Genomic DNA, 21491 nt, shown 5'->3' with positions numbered 1-21491 from the left:
CCAAGCAGATCGTTGCTGGCTTCTGCACCTTCACGTCATTAAGCTGCTAGCACAAAGCAGGAAGGCAGTCTCCAAAGAGAAAATAAAGCCACATTCCTCATGAAGCAGGACTGTCATGTTTAGCCAATAAGAACACAGGACACCTAGTTAAATTCCGAATTTTATTATGCACACGTTCTGTGCATCATATTGGACCCCCCCACACACACCGTTGTTACCTGCAGTTTGGATTTTACTGACCATTCTGTGTTTGACTGACAAACTCACCATGAAAAGAATGGGTTTCCTTGCTAAAACCTACAAACCATATTTCGATTTTGAAAGACTGTATTTTCTTGTGGGACTTTTTCTTTCTTTCTTTTTTCTTTCCAGAAGCCCCATGGTCACTAGATAATGTTGTCTGTGTAATGGGCCCCATGGTCACTAGATAATGTTGTCTGTAATGGGCCCCATGGTCACTAGATAATGTTGTCTGTGTAATGGGCCCCATGGTCACTAGATAATGTTGTCTGTGTAATGGGGTAAGTAGTCATAGAAGCCGTCTGCTGTCTCCTGTAGGCTTCACACCTGTGAAGTACAATGGCACAGGCCCCTCAGAATGTCATACTCTTCAGTAGAAAAACCAATTAAGAATGTTTTCAAAGGATTGCTTGCCACAGGCTTTAGTAGCCAGCAGGTGTCCTGGCCTGCCCAACTTCTTCTTCCTTCTCTACCTTGCACAGTGACAGACTCCTTCCCAGCACACAGGTAGCTGAGAAGTCTCTGGAAGGAACGCTAGGATGATGGGAAAGCCCAGAAGACTATGTCCCACAGGCCCTGGTGAGAGGTGACCCACAGACGGCCAGAGGAAGCGTCATCCTCATCTCTGTCACCAGAACAAAGGAGACCGGGCATGAAGCTTGAGCTCTCGAGTGACGGTCACCCTAGTTGCTGGCCAGGCCAGCTGGCCTTCTCAGTCTATGGCAAGGCTGAAGTGCCGGTGCCTGTGTCATGGAGCCATTGTTAGGACTAAAAAGTGTTGTCGGGAAGCTCTCAAGAAGCTCTCAGTCAATGTTAGTCACTATTGGTCACCTAGAACTCTTTCTCCTAACAAGTCCAGTTGTAATTGTTTATAAATAACCTTTTCTGATGGCGACTGTAGTGCATGTTCACAGAACAGCATGTAAACCAAAAAACCAGAATGAAAAGATTAAAAAGAAATCCTCCACCATTTCTTACCTCTTATTTTGTGTCAGGAAAGAACACCTGGAAGGCTTTAGAACCACAGATTGGGGGCCCCCAGTCACATCTAATGAATCAGAACCTCCAGGAGTAGAACTAACAATGGACCTGCATCTTTTTCTTTTTAAGCAAAAGCATTTGTCTTAGTTACAGTTTTATTGCTGTGAAGAGACACCATGACCAAAGCAACTCTTATATAAAAGGAGACATTTCATTGAGATTGGCTGATAGTTTCCGAGGTCCGGTCCATTATCATCATGGCAGGGAGCATGGTGGCCCGTGGGCAGACATGGTGCTGGAGGGGCAGTCGAGAGTTCTACATCCTGGTGTGTAGGGAGCAGGACCTGAGAGAGCCTCTGGGCCTGGCAAGAGCTTTTGAAACCTTAAAGCCCACCCCCAGTGACATACTTCCTCCAACAAGGCCACACCTTCTATTCATTATAATCTTTTCAAATAATTCCACTTCCGGGTGACTGTATGAGCCGATGAGAGCTATTCTTATTCAAATCACTGCCACATTCCAGAACAGCCTCTGGCAAAACTATGTTTAAGAAACCCTGACACTCTTTTGTGTCCTCTATTGCTCACAATCTTTAAAACGTTGGACAATATCCTACATTCACCTTATTGTCTGCATTGGCCAAGTTGCAGGATCTTGGATCAATCATCCTTCTTCCTCCTTCTCTTTGTCTTCTGTTTTTGTTTTTGAGACAGGGTTTCTCTGAGTAGCTTGGCTGGCCTAGGACTCCCTCTGTAGACCATGCTGGCCTTGAACTCAGAAATTCACCTACCTCTGCTTCCCCGGGTACTGGGATTAAAGGCCTGCGCCACCACCGCCCGGCAGGACCATCATCTTTTTTCTACAACTTAGGTTTTTGTAAAGGCTTCAGCTGTGGTTTCTTCGCATCCTGCAGCCCTCTCACAAAACGGATCCAGTTTACAGATATCACCATCCTTGCCCCCGGCTCCCCTTCTGTCTGCCCCACTGACAAAGAGAGACACTTGTCACCGCTGTGTGGTTTCTTCTCTCCCCTCTGACTCCAGGGCCCATTTGAGGGCCGTGTGTGGCTCTGGTCTTCTAGTTGTCATTCTATGATTTTGTTGCTAATGTAGAAATGCCCCCCTCTGCACCCCACCCTGTCACGGATATGCCCGTGGGGATTTGTCCATTTTCTTTCTTGAAATATTAATTTGACATATAACACTATTTTTCATTTAGTGTTCAGCTGACCGTGATAGTTACTTCAGCTCAAAACAATCTTCAAGGACTCTAGGGGAAAATGTCCTTGGCTGGCCAAGTGACATTTTAGGAAAATTAAACGGGAGTGGAACACTGTAAAGGAAAGCCCTCAGAGGTGGCTGTCTCCAGTTACCGAGTAATGAGAATGGATATGGAGTGAGCAAGGACCTTAAACCAATTAGGAAACCAACACACTTGTGTGCGTGTCGCGACAGGGGTGGGGCGGGTGAGTCGGTGGCTCAGTCAAAGGAAGCCCTGTCCTCAATCCCCATAAACCAAGCATAGTGCCTATAATTCTCCCACTTGGGAGGATCCGAAGTTTAGGATGAGTTCAAGACAGCCTGGGATACCTGAAACCCTGTGTAAAAGGAAAAGGAAAAAAAAATCTACTGTCTATAATACAGCTGGGGCAGGGATTCATGTACTTTCACACATGGCCACATGTCCCCCTGGGTTGACATTCTGTCCAACAGCAGAATGGAAGCTCAAGGGGCCATAATTGGAAAACATTTTAACACCTGTGGGTCAGGCATGCGTCAAAGGGCTCCTTGGGAAAACGTGCCTTTGGGACTAGCGAGCGGCAGCAGGGAATGCCGGACCACCACTCATCTCTGAGGAAGCCAGAGGGGCAGGTCTGTACCCTTAAAGTATCTGTGTAGGTGTCCCAGCCAGGCTGACCAAAGGGACGGTAACAAGGGCTGCCGACTGCTTGGCATTTGTTGCACCCTGAGGACATACGGGAGCTGCCAAGGAAGCCCGAGCTGTTACATGAATGAACAGATGATTGACTGAGCAGATTTTAATGGAGGTAGCTCCTAATTACCGAGGGACGGCACGCCAGGCACTCTCAGGCTGATTGAGGAAGCGATGGGAGTACAGCCTCCCCGCTCCTGGGAGAGTAAATATTTGGAATGGCGACGGCAGAATAGCCTTCTGTCGAGGAGTGGAAGGGATGGCGATTATTAGTGAGACAAAGCCCATGGAATTAGGATGTGCTGGTCTGAATCCCGCTTTCCAGTCACAAGCCTTCGGAATAGGAGTCTTAAATATGTGGACTGTTCGTTGCCATAGCGATAAAGCAGCCTTGTTGGTGAGATTTCCTGGGTGTAGCTCCTAACATTTCCTCACTCCTCATCAAGAAAACTTCTCTTTGCAACGGACAGAGACGGTTACAGAAACCCACAGCTGGTCAACATGCAGAGTGCTTTATACGCAGAGGACTTTGTGGCTGTGTTCTATGGTGTTTCAGACAGGCCTCCTCTCTTTGGGAAAAGCCAGTAGATCTTAGTTTGTCCTTTGATGATAGATGTTGGCCTTGGTTTGTTCATTCCTTCTATTTTCTCATGAGGTATATTTTTGTGGATAATAATTAAAACTTTCCGGCTGTTTTTAATATATTTTGTTTTGTTTTCAATACAATGCCTATAATGTAAACATATTTCTTTGCATCTTGCTCAGGATTCACTGTGGTACCTATATATGAGGCTTCCTATCTTTCATCCTTCCGGAACATCCTTAGTCAGGTAATTTATCCTCCATCCTGGGCTGTGTTAACAACTTTCCTTACAGTGCCCTGTCCCTCCTAGCTCCTATAATTTGGTCGTTTGATCTCAAGGCTTGATCAGACTGAGCTTGACATTTTCGGCAAGGGTACTTTACAGGAGGTATGGTGGGCTCCAGTCAGGAAGCACGCAGCATCTCTCTTTGAGATGGTGGCCGCTTCTGAAACTCATTGCTGAGATTTCCATTTTGCTGGGGTTTGCCAAGGTGTGATACTTAGTGTTTTGTATTCTTTCTGTTTTGTAGTTGGAAACCCTCACAGTGGGTTTACTGGGTCAAAGGATAATTTACACACACACACACACACACACACAATACGTGTATAACATTTTCCTCAAATTACCCTTCAAGGAAGTCACATCACTGTGCATTCCTACTTACGACACATAAGAAGACCTATTAACCCCCAAGTGGCCCCCAGAATATGTTATCTAGAATTAATCCTGGCTCCCTAGCTGAGGCATGGAGCCTATGTGTGGCCTCCATCTGTATTTCTCTTGTTGCAACTGAGTTTCTTGTGTGTCTCCTTCAAAGCTTTGGTCCTCATCCCTCAAAAGCTGGCAGCATAAGGCTAAAGAAATGTCCAAGGGAACGGGTGGGGAGGGAACATCCAAAGTGCCCAAGACCTTACCACCGCAATCAGGAGCAAAAGGCAAATCTCCAACCGTGAAGACAGCCAGGCTTATTCATGCCCCGTTGTCATTTGTACTGACCGTTTCATCACCTATTTTTTTTCCTTGCCCTTTAAATGTCACGTTAAATAAACTAGCATGTTGCTCCGTGCTACGCAGGACTGCCAGAAAGGTACGGAACGGCTCCTTCCCAGGCTGGAGCGGCTGCCTTGGGCTCTGGTCACGTGGGACCTTGGAGAAAGCTTACTTGAACCAAGAGCAGGCCCTGCCGACCGTGCTCAATGCACGAGGTAGCAGCACTCCTTCGCGGGAGTATGCTGGTTCGGTCTCCAGTTGGAACGGAGAAGTCGAAGGAGGAGAAGGTTCTCTGTAGTGACCCTCGGCAGAGACGTCCTCTTCAGAATGGTCACAGCTCTGTAGCCGTGTCCTCTGAGGTTAGTGGGCCTGTCATGGCTGAAAGGTTCTACCAACAAGGTTCTGAAACTTTGGAAACCTGCTGATGGAGACACTCAGAATAAACTCCAGTAAGATTTGATTTCTAAATCCCAAACTGAATATCGCCGTCATCAGTGTTAGTTGCATCAGCTTGGAGAGTAAAGGGAATGTACCCTATGGATAAACAACTATCGAGAACTCCTCTATACAGGGTGCACGGGAGTCTGTACATCCCGTGACGATCTTGTTGGCAATAGAAACATAATGAGGTGGGTAATAAAATAGGGAGGAGGAGAAGAAAACGGGGAGGTGGACCTGGGGTAGAATATAGCCCCTCCCCAGCTTGATTATTTAGCATCTTCATCCTTAAGGACTCAATTAATTTTAATCCTCCTTAAAGTCCCGTCTTGGTACAGCCATGTGGGGGAGAGAAGTCATTCAACAGATGAATTCCGGGAACAGGAACACAATTTGATAATGGATACAGTTCACTTGTGTTTCAGAGATGCCAGTAGAAAATATTTCCTGGTTGAATACGATTGCCAGAAGTATGTGACACTTCCTCTAAGCGGGCTTCAAAAATCCACAACTTGTTTCTGGATCCCAGGTTCTCGGGGAGCAGAGACTGTCTTGTTTTTTAAGTGTAGGACCAAAATCACGCACCATCTGAGGAAGAGTGCTCCTTCCTAAGACGTAACAAGATGGGCCAGCAGCTACAGGGTTTAGTACTATGTCCTGTTGTTGGTTGTTTTTACTCTTTACTTTGATTCTTTCGGGGGCCCACCATCCAGCTCCCAAATAAATCACATGGAGGCTTATTCCTTCTTATTAATGCCCAGCCTTAGCTTGACTTATTTCTTGCCAGCTTTTCTTTTCTTAAATTATCGTGTTTACCTTTTGCCTCTGGGCTTTTACCTTTCTCTGTTCTGTATACCTTTCTTTACTTTTTACTCTGTGGCTTGCTGTGTAGCTGGGTGTCCCCTGGTGTCCTCCTCCTTCTTCTCTTGCTCCTAGATCTCCTCCTCCCAGATTTCTCCCCCTGTTTATTCTCTCTGCCTTCCAGCCCCACCTATCCTTTCTCCTGCCTTGCTATTGGACGTTCAGATCTTTATTAGACCAATCAGGTGTTTTAGGCAGGCAAAATAACCCAGCTTCACAGAGTTAAACAAATGCAGCATAAAAGACTGCAGCACATCTTTGCGTCATTAAACAAATGTTCCACAGAATACACAAATGTGACACATCTTAAGATAATATTCCTCAACAGGGTCCCTTCATGTAATTTGTGAGGAACTCTCAGTGAGGGGAAGGGTTCTCCTCTGTTAGTCTAGAACTTCAGGAGGAGGTGAGCTCCTTGATGCCCTTCCCTTTCTGGTACTGCTTCTGAGGTCACAGCTGCTAATGACCAGCCCTGGTGCTCATTTGCCCAGAGAAATAAAGTTGTCTGTCCACCCCCCAACCCTTGTGACCTCCTGTCAACCTCCTCCAACATGCCTCCCAATCTGACAAAATGGAAAATAAGTTTGTGTTCCATTTATCTTTGTTTTGAAATGGAGTCTTGCTATGCAGCCCATAATTTTCTTGCCTTGAATTTCCAATATCCTTGCCTCAACCTTCCCAGTTAGTTCTGGGATTACAGGTCTATGCCATCAACATGTCTGATTTGATTTTTTTAAATAAAATAAATTATAGTTATTGTGTATGGGCACCCAAGATCAATGAATTGTGTTTTCAGTTTCCCCGTTTTATAGCAGTATTTACAGCACTGATCTGGATATATCTGTTTTGTCTCTATTCTGGGTTTTTAAAATTTCAGATCCAGTTATAGTTCACTGCTGAGTTCAAACCTCTGCATGTTTTTTTTTCTCTAAGTTTTTAAGAAAAGGGACAGGTGTGTCTTCTTTGGAAGAACACACACTGTCCTGTGCTACAGTGGCTTGCTGGAGAGGTGCCTGGGCTCTGCACATCTCTAGTTATTTTTTTTCTTAGCCTCTTAAGGTTGTGATATGAAATTGTATGTGGAAAGTGCATTACACAGTGCCTGCCCAGGGTGCACACGTCAGGACAGCATCGGGTAGCACTATCCTTCCCCTGCAAATGCCTGCCCAGGGTGCTCACGTCAGGACAGCATCGGGTAGCACTATCCTTCCCCTGACAAATGACTCTGAAATACTGAGCTCTAAACTCAAGGGCCATCAAGGGCCAGAGATTTCAGGTTTACAGCTACTTAGTAGTGTGGAATAATCCATCAGAAATAGAAGAGGACATGATGATCAGAAATAGACAAGGAAATGATGATCAGCTAAAAGGATGTCAAAATATAATAGTATAATATTAAATATTGTAATAAAAAGCAAAAGAGGGATAAAGAGAGAGAAGCAGGAAGAGATGAGTGGACAGAGGCATGGAGGAGGAAGGAGAGAAGGAAGGGGCGGGAAAGAGGAAGCGGAGAAGCAGGTAACATTGTGTATATCAACTAGATGCCATCCCATTGCAGTCCTTACTCCGAGTTAAATGTGGATGTGTTTTACTGAGTCCCACTGGGAAGCAATCTCAGGACACAACCTGGAGTTTTCAATGCTGGCAACATGGGAAACTTTCAAATTTCCATCCGAGGAGGAGTCAGGTCCCTCTAAGCATCCTTAGATCTTCCCTGTCTTGTTAGTTACCTGGATGTATAGATCAAAGGTACATTTGTCATCAGTAGAGGGTTCAAAGTTAAGAGACAGGGATTACTTTGGACAGTGGCAGATTGAGGGCTCTGGAGGATCTTCAAAAAATCCTGGGGAGATGCCTCAGTGGGTAAGAGTACCACACAGGCATAAGGGCCTGAGTCTGGATCCCAGTGCCCACATTAAAGCTGGGATAGCTGTATATGTTTCTAACCCCAGATAAAGCAAACAGAGACAAGCCTGGAAGCTTGCTGGCCAGCCAGCCCAGCCAGGATGGGAACCTTTAGGTTTGAAAAAAAGCCCTGTCTCAAGAGAGTAAGGTGGAGGAAACAGGGTAGAGGAATACACCTGCTGTCTTCTGTGGCTTCTGCTTGCACACACACCTACACACCCATGTGCACACTTGCATACACACATGCATGAACACACACACGAAAGGGTAGAGGAATGTGCACACACAGTCCAACACAATAAAGCCAAATATAGACACATGAAAGACCTTGTGCTTATATTTTAAAAACAAACAAGCAAGCACAACAAAGCCTCAAGCATCTCCATAAGTTGGACAGGGAATGAGAGATGAAAAATAATTTTTAATATGTTTTAGCTCAGAGGTTAGCAACCTACGGCTCACACAGCAAATTCAACCAGTTGCCTGCTCCTTGTGAGCAAAGTCTTCCATCTTGTCTAAGGCTACCTTCATGCTTCATCAATGGAGCCGAGCCTTTGCAGCCGAGACCATCTGCACCAGGAAGCCTAAAGGCCTTTCCCGGCAGTATTTGCTCCTCGTTTCAGCTCATTGCAACTTCAGTGTGAATTGCAGGAGTCAAGAGTTGGGATATGTGTATGTGCATTCAAAAGGCCAGTCCTCTCTCAGGCTACCTGAACACAAATACAAAGGCTGCACACCATTTGTGAACGAATCCACAAATGGATAGAGAACCAGAGAAAGGAGAGGATGCCTCACCCTGTGCCGTATGGATCACAGCACACCAGAGCCCTAAGCTCAGTTCTGGGGATCTAGGCAGGCAGGAATCCTGGCCAGTGGGCTGGGTGGAGGAGGGGCGTAAGGGGTCCTGGAACAAGGGAGGAAATAAAGACGTTTAGTCCGAGGAAGCAGACTCCCAGGGTAGGCAGCAAGTTTATCGGTATCACGATTCTGACTGCTGAGCGTGTAACAGGCTCCCTTCCACATTCTCAGTCCTTGAGAATAGGCAGTATTAGGGTGCCTGGTCTGCAAAGGACCAACCTGAAGCTTAGGAAGACTCAGTTGCCCACAATCACCCAACCAGTGAGTGGCAAAGCGGGGACTCCATCCCTGCAGCCTGTCTCAAGAGCCCGCATGGTTGGCTCTTTCGTTTATTGTTGGCCACCATTTGAAGGGATGTGAGTTAGTCTGTTACCTCTGACTCCAACAGATGGAGCAGCAAGCAGGAAACAGAGACACATGCTCCGGCTCCTGGCCAAAAACAAACAAACAAACAACAACAGCAGCAACAACAACAAAACAAAAAACAAAAAAACCCTAAAAACAAAAACCCTTCCCAATGTCCAGAGATGGGGTGTTCATTTGGGATGAGGCTTGGAAACCTGAATTAGCATGTGCTTGAGTAGGAGCCAAGACAGCTGGCCAAGATTTCAGAGAGAGAGAGAAAGAGAGAGAGAGAGAGAGAGAGAGAGAGAGAGAGAGAGAGAGAGAAGATTCCATAATGGGCAAGAACAGTTGGTCTCCAAGATCCTGTCATGGTCTGAGATTCAGGGTGGTTCCTAGAATGGCCTCCCAGCCAATTGAGAGGAGAAGGGAGAAGTGGGGAGGGGAGAGGAGAGAGAATATACATTCCCTTTGGGCAGGATTGCAGTATTCCGTTTACTCGGCCCTACCCTAGAAAGTTTCCATTACCTTACAATTATATAATCAAATTATGAATTTCTCTGTGGATTAACCCACTGATGAAGGTAGAGCCCACAATGTCCAATCACCTCTCTGACTAGAGGAGCCAGCTAGAGACCAAACCTTTCAGACGTCAATCTTTTCGTGGACACTTTCACCCACACCGTAACTGAGTGTTGTATAACTTGAAAAGTCTCCTTTTATTTTCCCCTGCCTTTCCACCACGAGTTTTGATGTATCCCCTTGCTGCGCTGGAAATCACTTTATTGCTAAAAGCTAATGGCAGCGGTTGTCGATGTAATATTCTCACTGTGTCAGGTGACAATTTATGAGGCCTGATTCTCCGTCTTCAAAGAAACAGGTTCTGAGGGAAGGGGTTCCCCGAGGTCCCATAAACTCCTACAGACTAATCAAGCTGCTGTGCCTGTGTTCCTTCACTCAGTCCCACCTGAGGGGATAAACAATAATGTCCCACTCCAAATATACGGCCGCTTCCTGTCTAGGCGTTAAACAGAGAAAATCACTGCCTGTCTTTACTACAGAAGCAAGGCTGAGCTGTAGAGCAATGGTTTCTGCTTGTTGGCCTTGCTGAGGACTGGATCGAGGGTCTCCTTCATGCCAGGAGGTCCTCGGCCACTCACCCATGCCTCCTTCTATTTGTTTATGTCTCGGAGTGCCGATGATCCCAGCCAGAGCTACAGTTCCAGGTCCACCAAGCATGTCTGCATATGAATTTCCCTGGTAAAAAAAGGAAAGGATTTGATAATAGTAAGGACTGCAGCCAGCAGTAGGTTCTTAATACATATTTGCTCAATATATACAACCAATATTTATTGACTTTGAGGGGATGGGGTATTAAGGTAATTTTCTCTCTCTCTCTCTCTCTCTCTCTCTCTCTCTCTCTCTCTCATTCTAATAGTAACTTATCCTTGTTGATATTTTTCTTGTCAAGAAGATTTTGCTGTCAGTAACCAGCAAACGAAACTCCAACTATCTCTTTAAGTGCATTGCTCTCCTGAGGGGGTGGGGGAATCTTCATAAGAAAACCTTATTATTTAGCCAAACATTCTGTTCCCAGACTGCTTCAATCCTGGATCTATCCTTCCTCCACAGTCAAACAAAGAGTTGCCAATCCAGTAAGAGCATTAATTGTTAAATGGTCGATTCACTCCCTAGACGAGGGTACCGGCTTTTGTGTCTTAGGAGACCTCTTGATTCATTGCGCACAAGGACAGAGCGTTCCCTTTTTGGCGTGTTTACTGTGTGCCTTAATGAGCTGCCAGGCCTCTCATGGCAGCCACTGCTCCAAAGGGGGAGATGGATACTGGAGTTTGTTTCAGTGGCGGCTCAAGAGCAGCTTCTAGTTCTATACTCAACCTCACTTATTTCTGCTCAGGGATTACTTGAGTTTCTAATGCCAAAACAGAAATGATAATGCAGAACTCTCAAAGGGGAAATGGTCCCCAGGACAGGGCAGGTGATGTCGAGCCAAGGGCTTTGTCTTATAGGTTGTGTGCTTCTGGTGCTAAATGATGCCTTCCACAAGGGAGGGATGAGGATCTGGAATGGGTTCATCCATTTACAAGACATACACCCTTGCCCATTCATTAATAAGGCACAGACTCTTGCCACCGTGCCTCTGTATCCCACATATTGTCAAACCATGTGTGTGTGGCTCTATCCTGAGATAATATTCAAAATATTGATCTAAAATGATAGCAGAGGCCCTACCCATGGAGCAGGTCAGCCGTCGAGTAGGGCAGGGTGGGTTCTGAAGAATGCCTATATGGTGGGTGTTAACTCTTTAATTCCTTTCTCACTTAGTGTGCTGGGGAGACGGAAGGATATTTGGGAGGTGGGGGGTGGGCTTTAAGCAGGGATGCTTTACTAGCTGGAACAGAAGTGTTTAAATAATTAAGTAACAGTGCGGTTACGCGGGTACAGCCAGCTGATGGTGTCAGTTTAATTATCAAAGCCACCAGACACTGTGCCGTCGAATGCAGCCAGATTTGCCCACCCTCCCCAAGTAGAGGTTTATCATTTATTATTGCTCTTTTCCTCTCCCAGATGAACGCAATCGCTGTGAAAATATAAAACATAGTAGAACGGGAAGGTCGTTCCTGCAGTATAGTTTTAAAAAGAAGCCTCTGAACCCCCAAATCAAATGACAGGAGCATCCAGATGGAATCCAAAACCCCAGAGCACATGAACCACAGAGCAGGGGACCAGGTATCCCAATCTCTAGAGACCTGCGGCGTGAGTGTCAGTGGTTGCGGTAAAATACCGAGGGAGGCAGCTGGGCTTCTGACTGCCTTGAGAATACAGGGGTTCACGGGTACTCACCAGGAAACTCGGGGCCAGCCTGGGTATAGGAGCTGTGAGTCTTGCTATCTTTTAAAGCAGACGAGCAGAAGGGGCTTGTAGGGGGGGAAAAAGCGAAAAGAAATCCGAGAAACGGAAACAGTCAAGTCCTGTTATTACCAGCGAGCTGCCTAGGGTCCTTTTGTCCTCCTTGTGTAGAATTTTGATGGGTAAGAAGTGGGTCTTCCGGATTGGCAGTGCTGGACTCAAGTGCCAAAGGCTTATGGACTGGGTTCACAGACTCAGAGGCTTAGAGCTCCAAGCTCTGAGAACTAGAGGCTTATGGTTAAGGCTTTAGAAGCTAGAGATTTATAGCTCTGGGAGCTTAGGTTAGAGGCTTATTTCTCTGGCTGTGATTACCAGCTGCCTGGCGCTTGGCAGCTTCTGTAAGCCTTGGCCCTTAGCACCAACCAGCAATAGCAACAGTCAGTGCCATATAATATTACAGTTCCCAAACTTCGGATGTCAGGGCCATTGGTCCCTAACGGCAGCTAGTGTGGCAGGTCTTGGGACTTAGGACTCAGAACTCCTTGGCTCTTAAGACTTGGCAGCACCCTGGAGTTCTTCCAGTGACCCAGGCTCTCGAGTTTGGGTCTGCACGGGTTTCTGTTTCTTCCAGTTCCAGCTCGCATCCTCTCTTGCCTTTAGCTGCCATCCTTCCCCACCCCAGCTGCCTCCGCTTTCCGCTGCAACCATCTCCTCCTGGGTTTTCGGCTCAGCCTACTCCACCCATGGTAAAGTTCACAAATAGATCTCTCGGGAGAAGGTGTTTTTAATCGAACCTAATATTGCAATACCAGCAGGCAGCACACAGGGAAGGGTCTCCTGATTGACTTGAGAAATAGAGGGAACAACAGCATTGTAGAACCAGAAGGGGTGTGGCATGCAAATTTGTAATTTCCACCAATCACAGTACAGCTGTTTCCCAAAGACCAATCACAAGCCTCCAATAAGAACCAATTATAAACCAGGTTTAGGAACAGCACCCTATCTGTCAATTGCAAGCCCTTCACCGAGCCACGAGGGAGCACCCTTTCTCTTTTGGTCCTTGTAGAAAATTAAGTGTGGTGTCAGAAAAGCTGTCTGAAGCAGATGCAGGCAGGTTACCAAGACTTTAGGTGTGGGTACCCACTGGAGCAGACATTACTGGACCGAGACCTCCAGAAGTTGAAGCTGTGGCGTCAGCAGCCGACCTTGGTGGCCAAGGTCACTGCTTCTGGAGTTGAGGCATTCAAGGAGTTTTCAAAGGAGTCGGGCTCCCGTAATGACAATCTATCCAGTTGACAAAAGAGGAACTGTGTGGTTGTGGGCCGTAGGGAAGGGAAGGAAGGCCACGTGGGAGCCGCGGAAAGCAAGAAGGCCAGGTGACCTCGGAAAGCAAGCTGCCTTATTCTAAAAGTTCCTTACACGGATATCAGAAAAAGAAGTCTCCGTGAAGTTAGGAAAGCTAACGTGGACGATGCTTCCTTCTGAAATTCAAGAGAGTTGAATTTTACACAAAAGAATAAGAAGTATCAAGATCAAGTCATACAGTTATTTTAAGGGGAAAAATTTTAACAGAATAGCTTCTGTTGAGACAATGAAATCACACCAAAAATATGCCCACAGAACAGATAGAAAGTATAACTTTTTTTTTTTACTTTACAAGTATGTACTTTAATTAATTTATCTTCCATCATTGTCTCTTGGTACCCGCATGTCCTCCCATCTCAAAATTTGCCTTCATGTGTGAGTCCATAAGAGAAAATATGCGGTATTTATCTTTATTTCCTCACGTTATTTTCTAAGGAACATATTTTTATTTTATATGTGTGTGTGTGTGTGTGTGTGTGTGTGAGTGTAAGTATGTGCACCGCATGTGTGCAGGTGAACATGGAGACCAGATGAGGGCATCAGATCCCCAGAACTGAAGTTACAGGTGGTTGTGAACTGCCTGATGTGGGTACTGGGAACTGAATCGGGTTCTCTGCAGAAGCAGCAAGTGCTCTTAACCACAGAGCCATCTCTCCAGTGCCCCATTATGTTTTTTTAAAAGTTTCTCTCTCTCTCTGTGTGTGTGTGTGTGTGTGTGTGTGTGTATACGCACCGCAGTGCATGAATGGAAGACATAGAATAACTTGAGAGCTCCCAGCTTGTTTGTGAGCAGTCTCAGGGACAAAGGGGCCGCCCCTCCGCAACAGTTGTCCCACCACTGAGACTATCCCCTCTTTTCTTTTTCTGTTTTCTGTCCATGTGTACCTCTGATGATTCCACAACCTGACAATGTGTGTCAACCTACAATAAAAAGTGGTTAAACAAGGATCTTAATTGTATGCTGGTGCATTCTTTTGAGTATATACCCAGGAGTTAATCTATTTAAAAGCAGGTAAAATATAAGGTAAATGAAAGATGAATGGAAGTTTCTGTCCCCCCTGGTCCCTTAGCTGTTCAGAACCAAAGAAACACGCAGAGGCTTATATTAATTATAAACTTTTTGGCCTGTTAGCTCAGGCTTATTATTTAATAGCTCTTAAAACTTAACCCATAATTTTTATCTATGTTTAGCCACATGTCTTGGTACTTTTCTCAGTGAGTCAGTCTCTTCTTGCTTCCTCTGCATCTGGCTGGTGACTGCATCTCTGCCTTTCCTCTTCCCAGAATTCTTTTAGTCTGTTTGCCCTACCTATACTTTCTGCCTGGCTATTGACTAATTAATGTTTTATTAAACTAATATGAGTGACAAATCTTACAGCAGATGAAGGATTAATTTTGATCAAATTGGGGAACAATTAAGTGAGGTAATAGGATTTATGGTAGAATTAGGAATAAAAGGGACAAAACTAATTTTTACAAGTTAATGCTAAAAATTAATACAGCAGGTAAGCTATTAAGGAATGCAAAATGTTGAAGAGCACAATTTTTCTAAAATCAAAAACGCATTAGAAAATAAATACAAAATTCAAGAGAAAATGCTAAAGACAGGAAAGGAAGATCTGACGTTCTAGCAACAGAGATCTCTGAGGGCAAAATCCAAATGAATGGAACAGGCCATTCAACTCTAGAAAGTTTTCTTGAAACAAGGAGTAAAGGTTTGAAATTACACATAAAAAGACTCTAATATAGTACACAGTTTGAACATCCATTAAAACTGGCAACAATTAGACACACTCATGTAAACTTACATTTTTAAAAGAAAAAATACTTTTGAGTATCTAAACAAAAATAGCAAAAAATATTCAATTAAATTAACTTCAGATTTTTTGAAAGCAATGCTTCGCCCCAGAAGAAAACAGAGTAACATTTAACACAGTTAAGATTCTCAAGGAAGGAAAACAAAAGCCAAGAATTTTATGTTGCATAAAGCAGACTCCCAAGTATTTTAAGTATTTTATTTGGCAACAGTTGTCAGTAGACAAACTGTCGCAAATGTGCAAGAGAGAGGGCTGGCGAGTCTTATGTCAGCTTGACACAAACTGTTGTCATCTGAGAGGAGACCTCAATTGAGACTAAATTAGTGTTAAAATGAAGAACATGATATGGGGTGGCTAAATAATCCTTCCAATAATGATACCATATTAAGAACCATCCATGACTTAATATATTTGTTAATCCAGATCCTCATGGTCAATCAGCCAGCAAACAAGACCCCAGTGCATAGGTGCAGGGCTAGTTCATAGCTGGGCCCTAATAAAGTTTCTTCCACCAAGCACCTCTGCATAATGTATGTGCTACCATAGGTCCTAAGTAATAAAACCAAGAACCGTGGACCAAAAGCTTTGCAACCATCAGCCAAAGCAAAGATTTCTGTCTTATAAGTCGACTCTCTCAGGAATTCTGTCATAGCAATGGGAATTTATTAACTTACCTTTATGGACTCTTTTATATTTCATCACTTTGCTTTGGTGGCTTGGATACTAGTTTCCAAGAACGACATGGATTGTCTTACATCACCTATTCTTTCACGCTTGAAATCCTCTGCGGATGGCTAGTTGTAATATTTGGGGGCCATTCTTCTCTGAGCTCTGTAGACGCTGTTTCATCAGCTTCTGACACTGAGGATATTTGAACATGTTTGTGACAAACTCGACTCGATTCCTACCCACCCCACCCCATAGAATTTCCTTTGTACAGATGCCAGAGTCGTAATTTTCCCATTAAAACCAGTAACAAAGCCAGGCAAAATCTTAATGTCTGTCCAAGGTCTGTGTCTATTCAAAGTTAATCTTCACTGCCATCTCAACTGGAGCTTGGAATCCCCTAGGAACCCCACCTCTGGGCATGTCTGTGAGGGCATTTCTGAGAGATTGAACTGCTGTGTGAATATCCAGGTGGGATGTGGAGGTGCATCTTAAAGGATGGGGGTCCGAGTTTGTGCCACCAAGGGAGACAAGCTGAACATTAGCATCACCTCTCTGGCCCCAGCTATCGATTCAAGGGCCTGATGCCCCCGGCCCCACAGTTACAGTGGCTCCCACCTTCATCCCTAACACGATGGACTGTACCTTTTTATTAAACCGTGAACTGAAGTAAATGATTTGTCCCTTAATTTGCTTCCATAAGGTATTTTGTCACGATGAGAAAAGTAACTATACAGCCCGTCTCTCATGGTGTGTAGATAAAGTTCCACTTTAGATTGAGTTCTTTTATTTTAAGAAATGTATCATGTGCCCAAATGCATATTTTATTACATTTATTGGATCCTCTATGCCAATTAAGGATACCAATTATCTGCGTGTTTGATTATCTCTTGCTCCTCTTATTACATCTTATTATCTTCCCCCCTAATTGCTCTACTCCTTCTGTGGCTTCCCTTTGTACATGTCATAATTACCTCAAAGCCTTTTATCCATGCCATTAATTCAATCTCAGTCATGTCTTCCCTGTCATTTGGCATTTTTAATTCAAGGATTAGATCTATTAGTGTTGTTTCAGTTTTTCATTCACGTCCTTAGCTGCAAATTCTCCCGTTTTATCCCTGCGGTGTTGATGTCGTTCCCCAGCAACGTTTCTCCACGAGGTCTTCCTCTTCCTTAGGCCTGTGTTGGTCTCTCATCCTTCTCTACCTTATTTACTAAGTGATCGCGGGAGCTTTTTGCTGGGCCTACATCTGACCTCAGAACTCTCCCCACCAGAGGGCGCTAGACGGCCTAGGGGCCATGGGGGCTGTGGTTCAAGCCACCCTTTCCAATTCAATCCCAGCATTTTCCTCGCTGGAAGCCTGGCTGGAACGCTCCCCCCTCTTTCTTCTCTCATGTATGTCAGCTTCCCATGGCTTTTGCTTTTCTGTCAGCCTTTACCATACTGAGCCATAACTGCCTTTTATGGTGTGGGGACATGGAGCCAGTCTATCTAAGTTCAGGATGTACCTCTCCCGTTGCTGTCTGTTTGACTTTGGATGACATCACACAGCCTTTCCATCCCCTGAGGAGAATTCATGGTTAATGCATGCAAAGCTCACTTGAGCACACGCTCAGTAAAGGCTTCTTTAGTTTATTAAAAAAGCAATTATTTATAAATGACGGCAGTAATGGCCCTGCAAAATACTGTTCCAGATTGACAACTTGGGAGCTATCTATGGTGCTAAATTCTGCTTCCCACCACTGGACAGTGTTCCCACATCTGGTCACAGGCTTAGTTCCGTGTAGAGCAAATCCATGACTGGAACTTTGCAGATGTGGTAACGAGCATGAACACGGCTACTCCCTTCCCACAATCACCACCCTGAGTTTGTCTTGGTTTCCTCATGAGCTCCATGCTGTGTGACTAAGTTCTGCCTCCCGACTTGTCTGCCTATCACCCGACTGTTTAATCTCCCGCAGTCACATTACTCTGCCCCGGGCCATATCTCTTCTTCCATTCTGGAGAGGATTTCAGAGACGGTAGAAAGAACTCAAATGACCATAAAAGGGATTTGTTAAATAACTGTGGGTGTAGTTTGCAGAGCAAGCAGTCAATAAAGGTAGCCTTAGAAACCCACGGATTGAGAGAATATTATGAGGTTTGAACATCTTTCATTTGTTTATTGACCATGTATGAGGGCACATCTTTTGTAAAAGTTCCTGGAGATGGAAGAATTATTAGCGTAATTACTCCTTTGAAGATGCTCAGAGCCAGCAGGAGAGAGAGCCTTGAAACAGATTGCAAAAGATACATGTTTCAAAAACTAGAAAGAAGTATGTATTTGTTACTTTTAATTCTACTACAGTGACAAACCCCAGCTAAAGCACTTGAAGGGAGAGAGGGTGTATCTTGGCTCATGACTTGAGGGTACGGTCCCTCATGGTGGGGAAGCTGTGATAACAGGCGCTTGAGGCGGTTGGTTACAGTGCTCCCACACTCACGAAGCAGAATGGGGAAGCCAGCACGCCGCTCGCTTTCTCCTTTGTGTTTAACTCAGGACCCCGGCCCGTGGAATGGTGCAACCCACATTTAAGGTGGGGCTTTCTAGCTCAATTAACCTAATGGGGATACTCCATTACAAGTGTCGCACGAGTTCTAATAATAAAAGCCCGAAAAGTGATATGGGAAAAATGCTGAGAGATTAGAGAGACAAAGGTGCAAAACCACGGCCATCTTACTTCTCCACTTCCCAGCTGAAAACAGATAGTCCCTGTTTCCTCCCTCCTTATCACTTCCTCTCTCTGCCCAGCCATATTACTTCCTGTCTGTCTGTACAGACCTCCGGATCTCTATGGTTAACTAGTGGCTAGCTCTGCCTTCTGATCTTCAGGCAAGCTTTATTTGTACAAATAAGATATCACCACACACAAGCGTGGCTAGGCTTATATCGCAGGAAATTCTAGATCATATGATGTTAACAATCAATATTAGCTATTACAGAGTATGAGGAAAAATATAGGTAGTATTTGGGAGGCACATATATAAAGTTTGTCTTTTTAAATATCCATTAAGGGATGAACACTGGCACAGAACCTTAGTGGTATCAAACTTAGAGTATCAAACTTCTCTGATGCATACCCTACCAGATCCCAGTTCCCTCTTTGCCATGCCACCATTACTTCTTCAACCCCCTTTTCCCAGAAAGGTCAGCCCCAGATTGTGGCTCAGGAAACTTGAATAAACACTTTGAGAGGGCAAGAGGAAGAGAAATGGCGTAGTGGTGTGCGGACTTTCAGCAACGATCCAGCGTATCTTTGAGTGGCTGTAATCCTATAGGAAAGAAAGCAGAGGGGCTGTATACAATGACCCCCTGTGAATATTCCTAGGCCCCTGGGAGCCAGGTTGGCTCTTCGGTCGTCTGTCTCAGCTTCTAAGATATCCGGTCTCTATATCACCTCCCAGGCTGTTCCTCATTCCGTAGGCAGGCTGTTCTTGACTCATCCGATTCTAATCTCATACTTTTTTTCCCCCTGAACTAAGCACCGATCTTTCTCAAAAGATTGCGATGCCTCCAGAAGTTCCTTTATTGTACAGGATTGCTTTGGCATCTGCAACAGTCAGGGTGCCTGGCCTCCTGCTGCTTCCCCTCCACCACCGTGGGCTCCAGCCCTCTGAAACCATACCCCCAAATAAACTCCTGCATCAATTGCCTTGGCCACAGCGTTTCTCCTCAGCGGTAGAAAAGCAACTAATAAAGACTTTTAATGTGAGGCTTGAGACCTGGAAACTCCGAGAGGAGAACGTACACAGGAAATGCTTCAAGATAAAGATAGAGGCGAGAAAATTCCAAAGAACTCCAGTCGCTCCGGAAACCATCCCAAGAATTTACAAATAGGATTACGGGAAACTGACGATTTTTGCACAGCAAAGAAAACATCACGAAAGTGTCAACATTAGAACGGGAGGGGGACGATCTCCGTCCACTGTACATCAGACATGAGATTAATACCTAGGATATATAGAACTTAAAAAAATCAAGCATCAAAAACCATTCTATTAGTGCAAAGGTTAAAGAATGCTGGAGGCATTTCTCCAAAGAAGAAACACAACTGTGCAATAAAAGTTCAAAAAAGCATTGGGGGAGCCATTGTGGGGTTGGCGGGAAGCCTGGCTCTGGAGAGGTTCCCAGGAGTCCACAGGGAAGGCCCCAGCTGAGACTCTAGGCAATAGTGGAGAGGGGGCCCGAACTGGCCCTGCCCTGTAGTCAGACTGATGATTATCTTAAATATCACCATAGAACCTTCGTCCAACAATAGATGGAAACAGAGGCAGAGTCCCACATTGGAGCACTGAACTGAGCTCCCAAGGTCCAGTTGAAGAGTGGAAGGAATGAGAATATGAGCAAAGAGGTCAAGACCATGAAGGGTTCATCCACTGAAACAGTTTACCTGAGCTAATGGGAGCTCACCAACTCCAGCTGGACTGGGAAAGAACAAGCATAGGACTAAACTAGTCCCTCTGAATGTGGCTGACAGTTGTATGACTGGGGCAGACTGAGGGGCCAATGACAGTGACACCAGGATTTATCTCTACTGCATGTACTGACTTTTTGGGATCCTATTCTCTTTGGATGTATACTTGCTCAGCCTGAATGTAGTAGGAAGGGCCTTGGACCTTGCACAGAGCAGGGTGCCTTGCCCTCTCTTAAGATTGGAGGGGTGGGGTAGGAGTGTATGGAGGGAATGGAAGGAAGAGAGGGAGTGGGAATAAAAGAAAAAAAAGAAAAAAAGAAAAAATTAAAAAAATTCAAAATCATTAGCCATTGGGGAAATACTAATTTAAATTGAGTTGAGAGTCTATCTCACCCTAGTCAGAATGATCAACATTGGAAAGCAAATAGCAAGTGTTGAAGACACCAGGAAGAACCCCTTCACCGACGGTTGGAAGTCCGTGTGGAGGTGCCTCAAAATTTGAGTAGAACTCACATAAACTCACATATGAGATAGCCATGCCACTCTAGGGTATACACATAAGGACTCCATGTCAACACACTGCAGACACACTTGCACATCCATGTCTATCGCTGCACACTCACAGTAGATAAGGAATGGAGTATGCCTGTGTGCCCATCAACACATGAAAAGGCAAGCAGAATGAAGTGCAGGTACCATGGAATTTTATTTAGCCATAAAGAAAAATGAAGCGGGCATGATGGCACGTACCTTCATTCCCAGCACTGGGAGGCAGAATACAAGGCCAGTCTGATCTACGTAATGAGTCCCAGGCCAGCCAATGCTACAGTGGGAGCCTGTCTGGAAAAAAAAATCAGGAAAATAGATGTAGGTAGAAATGATGTCAAATTAAATAAAATAGTTAGAAAAATAAATAACACATTTTTTCTCTCCCATATAGACTCTGGATATGAATGTGTGTGTGTGCGCGCGCATGCGCGCGCGTGTATGTGTGTGTGTGTGTGTGTGTGTGTGTGTGCTGTACATCACAGAAGTGGAAAAGAGACTTGAGAGAGAATGAGGCTTAGAGGAAGGAGGAGTAAGGGGTAACAGAACGCATGTGATGTAAAAGTTGAAGGGGGGGGAATTATTTGACCTGGAGGAAGAGAACCTGCAAAATGGAAGAAGAGGGGATAGGAGAGGGTACTG

This window comes from Myodes glareolus, chromosome 26 (assembly GCF_982192425.1).
Source record: "Myodes glareolus chromosome 26, mMyoGla1.1, whole genome shotgun sequence".
NCBI classification, from domain to species: domain Eukaryota; kingdom Metazoa; phylum Chordata; class Mammalia; order Rodentia; family Cricetidae; genus Myodes; species Myodes glareolus.
This window is presented reverse-complemented; position numbering follows the sequence as displayed.